The 11,519-nt window shown below is 39.6% G+C and overlaps 1 protein-coding gene across 1 annotated transcript in view; it reads right to left on the reverse strand.

Annotated features, from left to right (window-relative positions):
* Positions 1–11,185, reverse strand: part of mrtfbb (myocardin related transcription factor Bb) — a 45,952-nt gene extending 34,767 nt beyond the window's left edge. The window contains exons 1-2 of the mRNA XM_056253281.1: positions 11,037–11,185; positions 1,112–1,177 (exon numbers count right to left, since the gene is read on the reverse strand). The gene's annotated coding sequence lies outside the window, so the exon portion shown is untranslated. The remainder of the gene's footprint in view (positions 1–1,111; positions 1,178–11,036) is intronic.
* Positions 11,186–11,519: the final 334 nt, after the last annotated feature.

An 11,519-nucleotide genomic window follows, 5' to 3' on the forward strand; every position in this document is an offset into this window, starting at 1 on the left:
GCCTTGAATGGAGGGATGTATGGATGGAAAGAGGGACAGACTGAGGGATGAATGGATGATGGAGGGATGGATGAAGGAGGGAGGGATGAATGGATGGACGGAAGGATGTAAGGAGGGATGGACTGGACGGGGGGGGGATGTATGGAGGGATAGACAGAGGGATGGATGGGTGGAAGGATGGAGAAATTTGGATGGAGGGATGGATGAATGGATGGATGCCTTGAAAGGAGGGATGGATGGATGGATGGATGGATGGATGAATGGATGGATGAACGGACAGAGGAATGGATGGATGAATGAATGGATGGACTCAGGGATAGACGGATGCCTTGAATGGAGGGATGGAAGGATGATGGATGGCTGGATGGAGGGACGGAGGGATGGATGGATGGATAGATAGATGGATGGATAAATGGATTGACGGATGGAGGGTTGGATGGAGTACAAAGCCTTATGCAAAGGGTTGGATGGAGTACAAAGCCTTTTGCAACAATCATGCAATGGTACAATAATAAAAATCCTAAATGATTCACAATTGTATTTCAGTCATGACAACTCTCGGAGAGAATAAATTTCAACCAGCATTTATTGGCATGGGGCATGAAATATAATAGGCTTGATTTTGGCAGAAGAGATACTGCTACGCTGCTGCTGAGCATATACAATAATTTGTTCAGCGTAGTATAAAAACAAAAACAAAGGAAAGGCTGCTGCAAGAAATGGTAGAACCCCCGTAGCACATCTCTACAGGTGAAGCTAGGGAGGAGGAGGGAGGCTAGGGTTAGATATATATGGCTACTTCTGATTGGCTGGTGTCACGTGAAAGAACCAATCAGCGTTCATTAGAGTTTCATGCCTGAACTATTTACCTGCCAGTTCAAATGATTAAAAACCTTTTGAATTAAAATCGCAATGATAAATATTGAAATAAAGTACTGTGAATATGTGCATTAGTAATTTTACTTCCCTTAAAATAAGACTGTCGTCAAAATGGACAATGGAAAAGCAGTACACAAAGTAAAGTTAATAAACTGTTTTACAATTACTGACAACTCTAATGACAACTCTACCAGAGTAACTTTAACTCTAATCTCTCGAAGATGAGATGTACCTGTCGAAGGAGAAGGACGCTTTGTGCTGCAGTGCTCCTGATGAAGATCACTAGGTCATGGTGCCTCTGAAACAAAGAAATATCCTGTCATTAAATGAAACAGAACTACAACTGGTTCAAACTTCGTAAATCTTTCCATTAGAAGTTTTCCGGAGGTGAAAGCAGAGCCGTTCTACCTCGTCCGACTGCAAACCAGCATGTGAAGAAGAGGGCAAGGAAAGGGAAGGGTGGCTTGCATCTAATCAATGCAGTTGCTGTGGAAACGCTAATCTGCTTGTGCACTGATTAATGGCTAAACAATAGGATGACAGATATTTATGGATGTGTGCCACTCCACAGAAGAGGCCATGAAGAGATATGGAAAACAAGCTTATGAGAGCCTGTACTCCAGCCTCAAACACAACCTCCGCAAACAGAGCATTAATATTCATTAAAGCACAACAAGACAAACATTCGGCCGCGTTGCTCTCTACAGCACATCTGAAGTTCTGTTTACATTTGATCTTTTTTCACACACTCAGAAGTGTCATGTCTGAATTTCAAATGCAGCGTACAAACAAAACATTATGGGCTGTATCTTGCACCCGGCACAAATGACTTTGTACACTGACGCATGTATCATTCCTATTTTGCACCCGCGCAAAGCAGGCTTTTCCCTCCACAGACACACGTCGGTTAACTAAGAAATACACTTGCGCTCCCTGGGGCGGTTCAGCGCAAAGAGGAGGCGTGTTCCGGCGCAAACTTTCCCTCATGCTATTTTGCTGTTCTATAAAACAATTGCGCCACTGACCAGAAAAAAACCTAGTCTAAAGTCAGTGGCGCGTTGCACGTTGTTCATAATGCTATTTTAAGCGCGCATGCTTGGCCATAATGTAGCGGGTGCACAACGCGCATACACTATGATTCTCTCATCAACACAAATGCAGCAGTTTTTATTTTTGCAAATCATACATTATAACAAGGAAAAATATTAACACATGAGGGAAATCATTGTGGTGTCCATGAAGATGTAAAAAATTTAGTTTTTTTCCTCCCACGCCTGTTTAACCGACGCTGATTTGGGTGGGTTTCTCCCATCCCCATACAAATTCACTTCTCTGTCCTTCACGGTCCTGACAAGAACGTCGGTCTCCTCGGCTGTGAACCGCTCCTGGCGCGCGCCTGGTAAATCCGCCATTATAATAGCAATCCGCCATGCAACATGCGCACCTGCTCTTAAAGGGAATGTGAGATGACGCTCTGATTGGTTTATTTCACGTTACGCCCAAACCACACCTATGAATAATGAAGCTACTTCAGACCAACCCCTTTTAGATTTGCGCCAGGCGCAAGAGGCATTTATCCCGCGGGAAAATAGCAACAGCGCCGGGATCCGCCCACAAAGTTACTTGCGCTTTGACACTTGCGTTTCAGATCGTTAAAAAAGGGCCCTATGTCTTTGTATTTGCAATGTGAAATTTAAACTGTTGTTGTTGTGATGATGTGGCAAAAATCTTCAACTTCACTTGGTTTATTAAAAATTATAGGGATACACCAATATTATCCAAGACTGACTGGTCACTGGTGCCCCCTCAGAATAATAGGTTCATGCTGAAATATTCACCAGCTTCATCTTCAACATCCATTTCTATGATGAAATCATTACAGCTGTAATCCTAAATGTGTGGACTTGATAACTATATGCTTGTTGAGTTCACAAATTCTATGGAAAGCATATTAAGTGACTCGGTGAGCACTGTGATTTTGTTATCTTGTGCAAATTAAAAACAACAGGCTGATGAATGTCTTAACTCTTCCATGCTTACAAGCCTTGATGACTTGACGAAGCCTTGGCTGGCTTTCCTGCCTGCTCACATTCCCTGCTTTCAATCTTATTCAGCTGAGTTTAAAGACTTTCGGCTGTTTTCTCGCTAAGGATCAGCGGTAAGCCCCTCTCAGTGACACATTGAGAATCCATTTTAGTCCAGCACAATTTTGAAACCTCAAACAGAATTATGTTTTCAGTTTTGAAGAGGAAACTCGGGCCAAATGGGGACATCACTGTACCACTGTCGGCTAGTAAACTCAACGGCCGGTTCACTGTGCTGTGGCTTCTTTGTGTTCACTCCACCTAGAAAAGGAAGTCAAGATGTGCATGACTGAGAACTCAGTGTAAACAACTTGACTCTCCCTATGGAGGGAGATTGATCCCGTAGCTCCTGTAGATTCTGTAGCTCAAATAGTAGAGCATGGCATTAGCAATCCCAAGGTCATGGGTTTGATTCCCAGGCAGTGACTGCATTGAAACAAATTTAAAGCTTGAATGCAATGCTTTGGATAAAAAATGCATAAAAGGAAAATGGTAACGGTAACTCTTTACAATGAAGTTCCCGATAGACCATATGCGCCAGAGAAATAAGCGTGCAGCCATCTTTAAAATGTTGTGTTTGAACCTTTTTTTGCGGTAGCTCTTTATATGGAATTACTGTCGAATTGTAGAGTTAACAAAAGTTATCATGAGCATTGTAATGTTTGAAACTGATGTCATAACAAATGACAGATGACAGAAGATTTTAAAACGAGCGGTTCATTCATAAATCCGTAAGATCTTACCTTCAAGCTGTGGAAATATAAACCGGAAGGCTACATAAGGTCTATACTCACAGCAAAGTTCTTTTTTTGTTATTTTCGCTTATAGGGGTAAAAAGAAGTTTGAAATACATGACCACCGGTTTACTATTAACGAACATCCCGACACAGTCCACACTGCTGAGAGCGACGTTTAGATGAATATGTAAATACATGCTCTGTGCTTTCATTTAAATGAAGGTGAGAAAACAGCAGTTAAAATGTATGGAAGGCAATTTCGGAAAAGCTAGCAATAGCAAGCTAGCTTTGAAAGCATGAGATCCCACCATCCCTTCAGAACAAATCCACGCCCCCCCTTCAAAACACATGAACGCACACAGCAGAGTCTGCAAACCAGCACGAGACGAGAGACGGCGTTAAATCACCTCATGTCTCAAAGCACAAAAAACATTACAATAATAATGAACAACAATTTACAGAGCTCTTATTTGTACCTCCTGACTGCTGCAGATTCATTTAGGCATTGATAGTGTTGACATAGGCACGCATAAAACCCAGTCTGAGGACTTGAACAGCTCCGGGTATCCGTTAACATTGATGTACTGTAAACTAACAAGAGCAATCAATAAACAATTTTTATTTTTATTAGTTAAAGCTGCAGTCTGGCGTTTTTCCTCTTTGTCTCCATCTCTGTTCGAAATCTGCAATTGCAGTCATTTGCGGAATTATCAACTTAACGTGAGTTGTACTTCATCACACTTGACACGGCACAGCGCAGATGAACACAATGTTTGAGGAGACTGTGCAGCTCTCAGTTACCGCGCTGATGTGGAGACTGGCATTCAGAATCACAGATTATTCTTTTTGGAAGTATGACCAACATAATCATTTTCACCGGAAAATGTCATCTGAACTAATAAGAAACATCCACTTTTGTTCTGGTTCTGACATTGCAGTAAATCACGCTGATTAAATCTAACAATCGCTTATAAGTTATCATATCACACAAAACCGTGCAAATTATACTTTGTTCTCAAATTGTTAATGTTAACAACGTCAGCACTGCGTGACTACATGTAATGTCCTTCCGATATGTATCCTTGTTTTCGCACGGGCCGGTTGCAGTCTCTTTTTTTCTGTAGCCACTCCGAAGTCCGAACGAAGTCTTTTGCATTTTACAGCCGGTGAATCTGTTGTCACTGGTGATTGTTGTTTGAACCTTTCTGGATCCACCATCAAATTGATAAGTTTAATTATATCAAGTGCTGTGAGAAAAGGCTATAAATCTCCACCTCCAGCATCCTCACACGCAATATTGCCTACTAGCCGAGACTCCTTCTTTATGTGTACAGATGTGACGTAATGATGCAAAGACATGCTCGAATCTCCTGCTGAAATCCACCAGTAGCACTGGAATTAAAAACATTATTACAAGCTTACCGCTTTGAATCGAGCTACGGCAAGCAGATAGTTTTGTACACTAGCTGGTTATGTATTTTCTCAAATATGTATTTTGGATAATTTTTAACCCAAAAAAAGCTACGGACTGCAGCTTTAACATTAACAAAGGTTAATACATTCTGTAAAATATAGTGCTCATAGTTAGTTCACATTAACTACTGTTAACAAATTAGACATTATTGTAAAATTTTAGCATGTTAATTAATACAATCACGCATTGTAATGGCCTTAATAAAACATTCATTTTGCAATTTGAGTTTGTTATGTTGAATGGAAAAAAAAATCCTAGGTGTGTTTTTCAGTTCTGTTTATTTAAATAGTTAACAGTTGTTCCGCACAGTCCAAACACCAAATCCAAGTGGCATTTGGCAGAACACATTATGGCCGTATTACCACATTACTACACAATGAGAACTTCTCCTCACACAAACACTGAATGACTCATCCACAGTAAACTGGATGGGGTCAGCTGTGCTGCTAAATATAGCTGTGAGACCGGCCAAAATAAGCATCAGAAATAAAAAAGAAACCCCTCCAACGCTTTTCCATGTGTGCGCGAAGAACGCAGGCATCAGGAGTCAGCACAAAGAAAACACTGTGAGACCCGCTCGAGTGAGGAAAAGAAAAGAGAGGGGGAAAATTCCTTTACCGTTCCCAAAAATGATCCCACATTTTAACTTTCCCAGAAAGCCAGCTAATTCCCAAGAGGCTGTCCCTGAGCGCATTGCACATGGCCTTTGCCCCTCCCACTTCCCCTCATGTCATTGGCCCAGCACAGGACTCCCCAGGGAGTCAGTAGTGAGGGATCGCTAAACCAGTAAACAAAATAGCCTGCTTTCAGCCAGTCGGCATATACTGATGTTTTACAGATTTAATTTAAAATCAATCCATCAAAATATGCAGATTCACTTAAAAGTAACGCTAATAGATGATTAATCCATTTCAGAAGCTGACTCTCGTTCCCACACGATCATACAATTACTTCTCAGAATCTACTTCACATTTTTTGACAATATGATTCAACCCAAAATGTTAGAAGTGCAGTAATTTTGAGTTTTAATAGGTTTTCGTGAAACATTACGCATCTTTTTCAGAACAACAGATGTTTGTCAGTCTGACTCATAATAGTGTCCCATTTTCACCAAGCAACAATGTGGCAAACAATGACATGAACTAGATCATTTCGAACAATGGTCAGTGATGATTTAAGCACTTTTCATAGTGTTCTTTTCGGGTAAACATACATATCAACACCAGACATCAGTGCTAGTTCCTATTCAAAAACAAACTGGAACAATGACAGCTAGGGCAATGACTAATAAAAGAGCATTCAACATGAATACAATTTCAACAAAAGTTTAAATTCAATTACTCTAAAATGTCATGCAGTGTATAAAAAGTAATATTTTCCTCATGTACTGTACTGAATACATTTGAATGTATGTCTTAAATGCTATTTTTTTTAACTATATTGTTAAAGATAAAAATGACTTACAAGCATCATAAATATAACTTACTACATCAGTTTTTGGCAAGTCACACCTTGTCTTGCATTAATACGGTCAAATCATCTGATATTTATAGAGACTTCTTGACCTTGACACACAGTCATGAGGGTACTTTGATGATATCATTTCCTATTTTATTTTTTCCCCACACTTGCATGTTTCTGCAAGTCGCACCATATGATTTTTTTTTTTTTTAACGAAACATGCTAACTGCTATTCTGTCCCATTCTGTAATATACTTAGAGAGAACAGATATATGAGGAAAACAGGCGCGACCCAACGAGTCATTTTGCGCAATATTATCACAGCGCATCCTACGCGAGTTCGTCGACCATTTGAGAGGCTTAACATTTGGTTGGCAGCGCTGACTTAATAATTATGTTGAAGTCTTTTGATCTGAGGACACTTGAGCATGGATATGAATCTGGTTCATCAGCATCAAAGCCTGTGAGGTCACATCACATGACATCTAAGTGGAATGTTATTGTGTCATGTGAGCAGAGTAAGAAAAAAAAAAACTAAAAACCTTATCCCGATTCCCTTTTTTCCAGGCATTCGTTTGAAATACGAACGTAAAAAAAGCCAGGAAGATGTTTAGCTTAACGGAACACCGTTATCTACAAAAGCAATGATCTCATTCTTGTTTGTGAACTGTAACTTTCCAAACTACAGTTCAAACGGACGAAATAACATTTACCCGATGATAACAGGTAACGATAACAACGTTGAGGCCACAAGCTTTAAGTCAAACAGGCGACGCAGCAGTCTAAGAAAACAATGTCCAGACCACCAGGGACACACCATGCTTACACTCACTATAAATACCAGGAGCTCCAGCTTTCAAGTTCTGCTTGAGCACAGCCGTAGTCTAAAGGTCCTGTCTTAACTGTAGGAGTGTGGACATGGACCAGAGGATGGAAGAGAGTATCAAAACACGGGCCGTTGTTTAAGACAAAGTCAGAATTCCTTTATATTGATTCAAAGACAGGGAACAGTCCTCACCATTCATCTTTTCAGCACATGCTGCTTGAGGAATGACAGATGTATGTGAAATATGCCGTGGTGAACTGACACCTGCGGTGGGTAAGATTCAGCCTGTCATCAATGAAGAATGCTTTATTTGTCAAGTCAACGTCCATAAGCTATATTTAGGTGAGAACAACTATTTTGGTTAGAGAATAATATAAAAACATAGGCTATTTTGAGAAAAAAACGACTGAGATCATTGGACTACTTGTAGTTCGGTTCTCTTGATACATTTAGTCAGCTGCTTCACCAAACCTAAAAGATACAAAACAAAACAAAGAATATTTTATGAAGAACTATATTTTGCGACAGAACTTACCGAACATCCAAAACTGTTTTGTATGCGTACATATGATGCTATTTTTACCAGCTGAGAACTCACAAAAAGCCAAAACAGCACCATAATTCGCCTTTGGCTAAGCCCCGCCCCCTTAGTTACTGTTGCTACGTTCGACAAACAAACTTAATCTGGGCTCTGGTATCAACATGGCTTATGCTGTGACAGCTCTTCCTGCTGAAATTTTATCAAACTTTTATAAAGCAGCAAATAAAGTGTCCGATAGAATTAGGCAAAAGGGCTGCTATATACGTTCGAAGGCTATATTCACGACATACAGGTGAAATGCAAGGAACAACAAGGCATTCAAATAGAGGCAAAAGCATACCGGTCACAGTCAAAAAATGAACCACCGCATATCCTACTAATCGAGACGGAGGCTGGGACTAACAATATCAAGGAGCAACACTGTTCATGCAAAGCTGGTAGGTCTCTATTCACTTCTATAATCGTTATACAAAGCAAACGGACTACGCGAGTATAACGTTGTATTTATTAGCAGCGTGTTCTAGACGACACTTGTCAGGATTTGACCGGTTTGGGAAGGGAAAAAAACGGACACCCCCCTCCAACCTCTCTGGGAAACACGTATGTGTTACAAATGCCCCAGGCACAACGTTTAACCATATTTTTGATAAAACTACGACGGTAATAGCCTGCCGAGACCAAAAATATGAGACGCCTGTGTTAAAGGCAATGGAGCGCTGTGAAAAAGTGTCTGACCTCTGTGGGAGCTCGTTCTTGGCTGCGCTGTGATTGGTCAATCTACATTCTAGGGTGTGGCTTAGCCAAAGGCGAATTGCACACAAATAAAGATCTGCTGCAAGGAGACAGTGGTTCTGACACATGTACCGAACTGTAATAGGCAACGTATCTCATATGATGAGAAAAAAACAGGTATGCTTGAGCATCTTGTGACATCATGTCCTGTTTTTGGTTTGTTTAGATGTCTTTGGTCCATGTTGCATTCATATTTCAGTAGAACCGCTGTTTGGAAGGGGGACCGGGACCCACCTTTTCAGGGGTCTCGGTCCGCTGGTTTGGTGCGCACCAGGGTCCAGCTTTGACTGTACCAATATGGCGGACGGCTTACGTATAGTCTCCCAAAGAAACAGCCGCTAATGATATTATATAATACTACATAGATTATATAGTATATGTTATATACATCTATGATAGAAACAAGCGCACCATGTTTGGACTTCCGTTTTGCGGTGGATTTACTTATTGTAGAGTTAACAAAAGTTATCATGAGCATTCATGAATGTTTGAAGCGGATGTCAAAACAAATGTCTGTAGAAGATTTGACAAACCGGAAGACAGAACACAACGAGCGCAGAGCTGAAAAGCGGCGGGGCTACACAAGATCTATAAGCCGAGAAGCTGTGAAAATAAGGTGGCATTTGATGCTATGCAGGCCAACTGGCACAGATAAACAATTAAAACAAATGGCTCTGCCATTTAAGAGCTGCTTGCAAATATTATTCTTAAATCATAACACACATTCACTATTTTTGACAACTCCGTTGGTCTGTCACATTGTAGCAAAGCCCATTAATATGTGAAGCTTAAATAAATATCAATAATAACAATCTGGTTCCTGAAGTTTTTGGTGGTTGTTATGTTCTCCTTGACTACAATGACTGCAAATAGACAGAAACAGAATAACACACACTGTAAGTGTCCAGTGACATTATGAGTCAAAAGGACGACCTATTGAACTGAATTTATTGATTTATAGTGAATATGTTTTGCAAGAAAAGGTGGCTTACGATCCAGGCTATATTTAGGCATAAAGCTGCCCTAATTAAGGATTCTCTACCTGCAGTTGAGAATAATTATTCAGGCCTGTGGCAGTAAACACTGGGAGTGTTTCATGCACAGTGCCTCCCTCCACACAAATCACACTGAGGCTAAAGGTCGCTGCATGGGAACGCTCAACAATACTGTCTTGCAGACACACCCATGAGTGTGTGCACACTTAACAACATTTTAATGAGCTATAAAGGCCGTTTATGTTGTTTATGGTAACAAATACGCAACACAAACTGCACTCAATGCCCTCACACCTGCTCAAGTGAAGCACACAAATGATTCATTTAGCAGATGCATGTGACTTGCACAGTTTTTGTTAGCATTATCTTTCAACACTTTTGTGCTGTACAAAGTGAAAATGTGCCGCTGTTGCTTTAAGAAGGTATTTCAACTTGCAGCCTCTAAAGTTACTTGTTGGTGTATCCTAATGTAGTTAGGTTGATTTGGACTTTTAATAAGTTTAAACTTAAAATAATAAAACCAGTTTATGAAAACCAGTGGTACACTTGCAATCAATAAAAAATTCAAGTGTTAAGTTAAATTGTGGAGTTTGATCAACAAACAAACAAACGACCAACAACAACAACACATACTGTACAATATCCGATTTTCTGGTAAAAGTTTGTCAAATCAATAATATTAATGAAAACTTTCCACTCAGTGTGAAATAGAGAGGGAATATCCTACAAAATAAGCAATAATGACAATAATAACCAGGCAATAATAAACGAATTATTACATAAATTAAATAGCTATGCCCAACTACTGAAATAGAAAATTAAGTTATTGTTTGAAATTAAATTTACGATTAATGTACAAGAATAAAAACTTTTTTATGCTTATTTACCTGAACATTTTTTTAATTTGCATAGGTATATAATTAGATCATTATATAATACTTAGATAATTATAGAATATATAGTGAATTGACGTCAGTTTTATTTATGTCATGATGTTCCTAACTCCCTAAACTTACTCAAAAGAGTTCCTAAAGTGTCATGACACTCTGTGCCAGCGAACATATCCATTTAACAGTCGTCCCGTTAGATAAGAGTTCAGTTTATGACTCATTATTCTGAATAATTGCGCAGGTATTTAATATAAAGTGTCACTTGTAACACATTAAAGACTGTGGAGTGTCATTCAATCAGGCGTGCGGCAGCATCATATAGACACGCAAGTAAAACCGAATAAATATCGAACTTACCGTTTCTTGTCTTCTAAATTATACGTGTTCCCTTGAATGACACATCTAGAATACAATAGAATTCCGGCAGAATATGTATTCTCTTTCTTCACTGAAGTAACAGTTGTTGCTGTTGGTAAAGATGGCCGCTCTCATTGTGTTTAGCCGGTGATGTAATGAAGTTGTGTTAACCCTTCGTAACACTTGGAGAACTGAACTGACACCACATCGACATTCTAACCTGCTAGATTAGAAAGTGAACGGAATAAAAGCGATTTTTAGATGAGTATGAGTGATTCTCATAAAATAATTATCTTACTCTGAAAGCTGTAAACATCAGTCGTGGAGCAGCAATGCACATAATACCAGTCCCAGAGATGTAAAAAGTCCTAGTATGTGAAAATGCGTCCAAATGTTACTCGATTAAAAAATATATATAACCAAAAGCGTACATGACTTTAGTTAAACTAATAATACTAATAAAAAAAAAATAGCCTTCTTCAG

The sequence above is a fragment of the Rhinichthys klamathensis genome, unplaced genomic scaffold, assembly GCF_029890125.1.
Source record: "Rhinichthys klamathensis goyatoka isolate OS25496 unplaced genomic scaffold, OSU_Roscu_1.1 h1tg000004l_1, whole genome shotgun sequence".
NCBI classification, from domain to species: domain Eukaryota; kingdom Metazoa; phylum Chordata; class Actinopteri; order Cypriniformes; family Leuciscidae; genus Rhinichthys; species Rhinichthys klamathensis.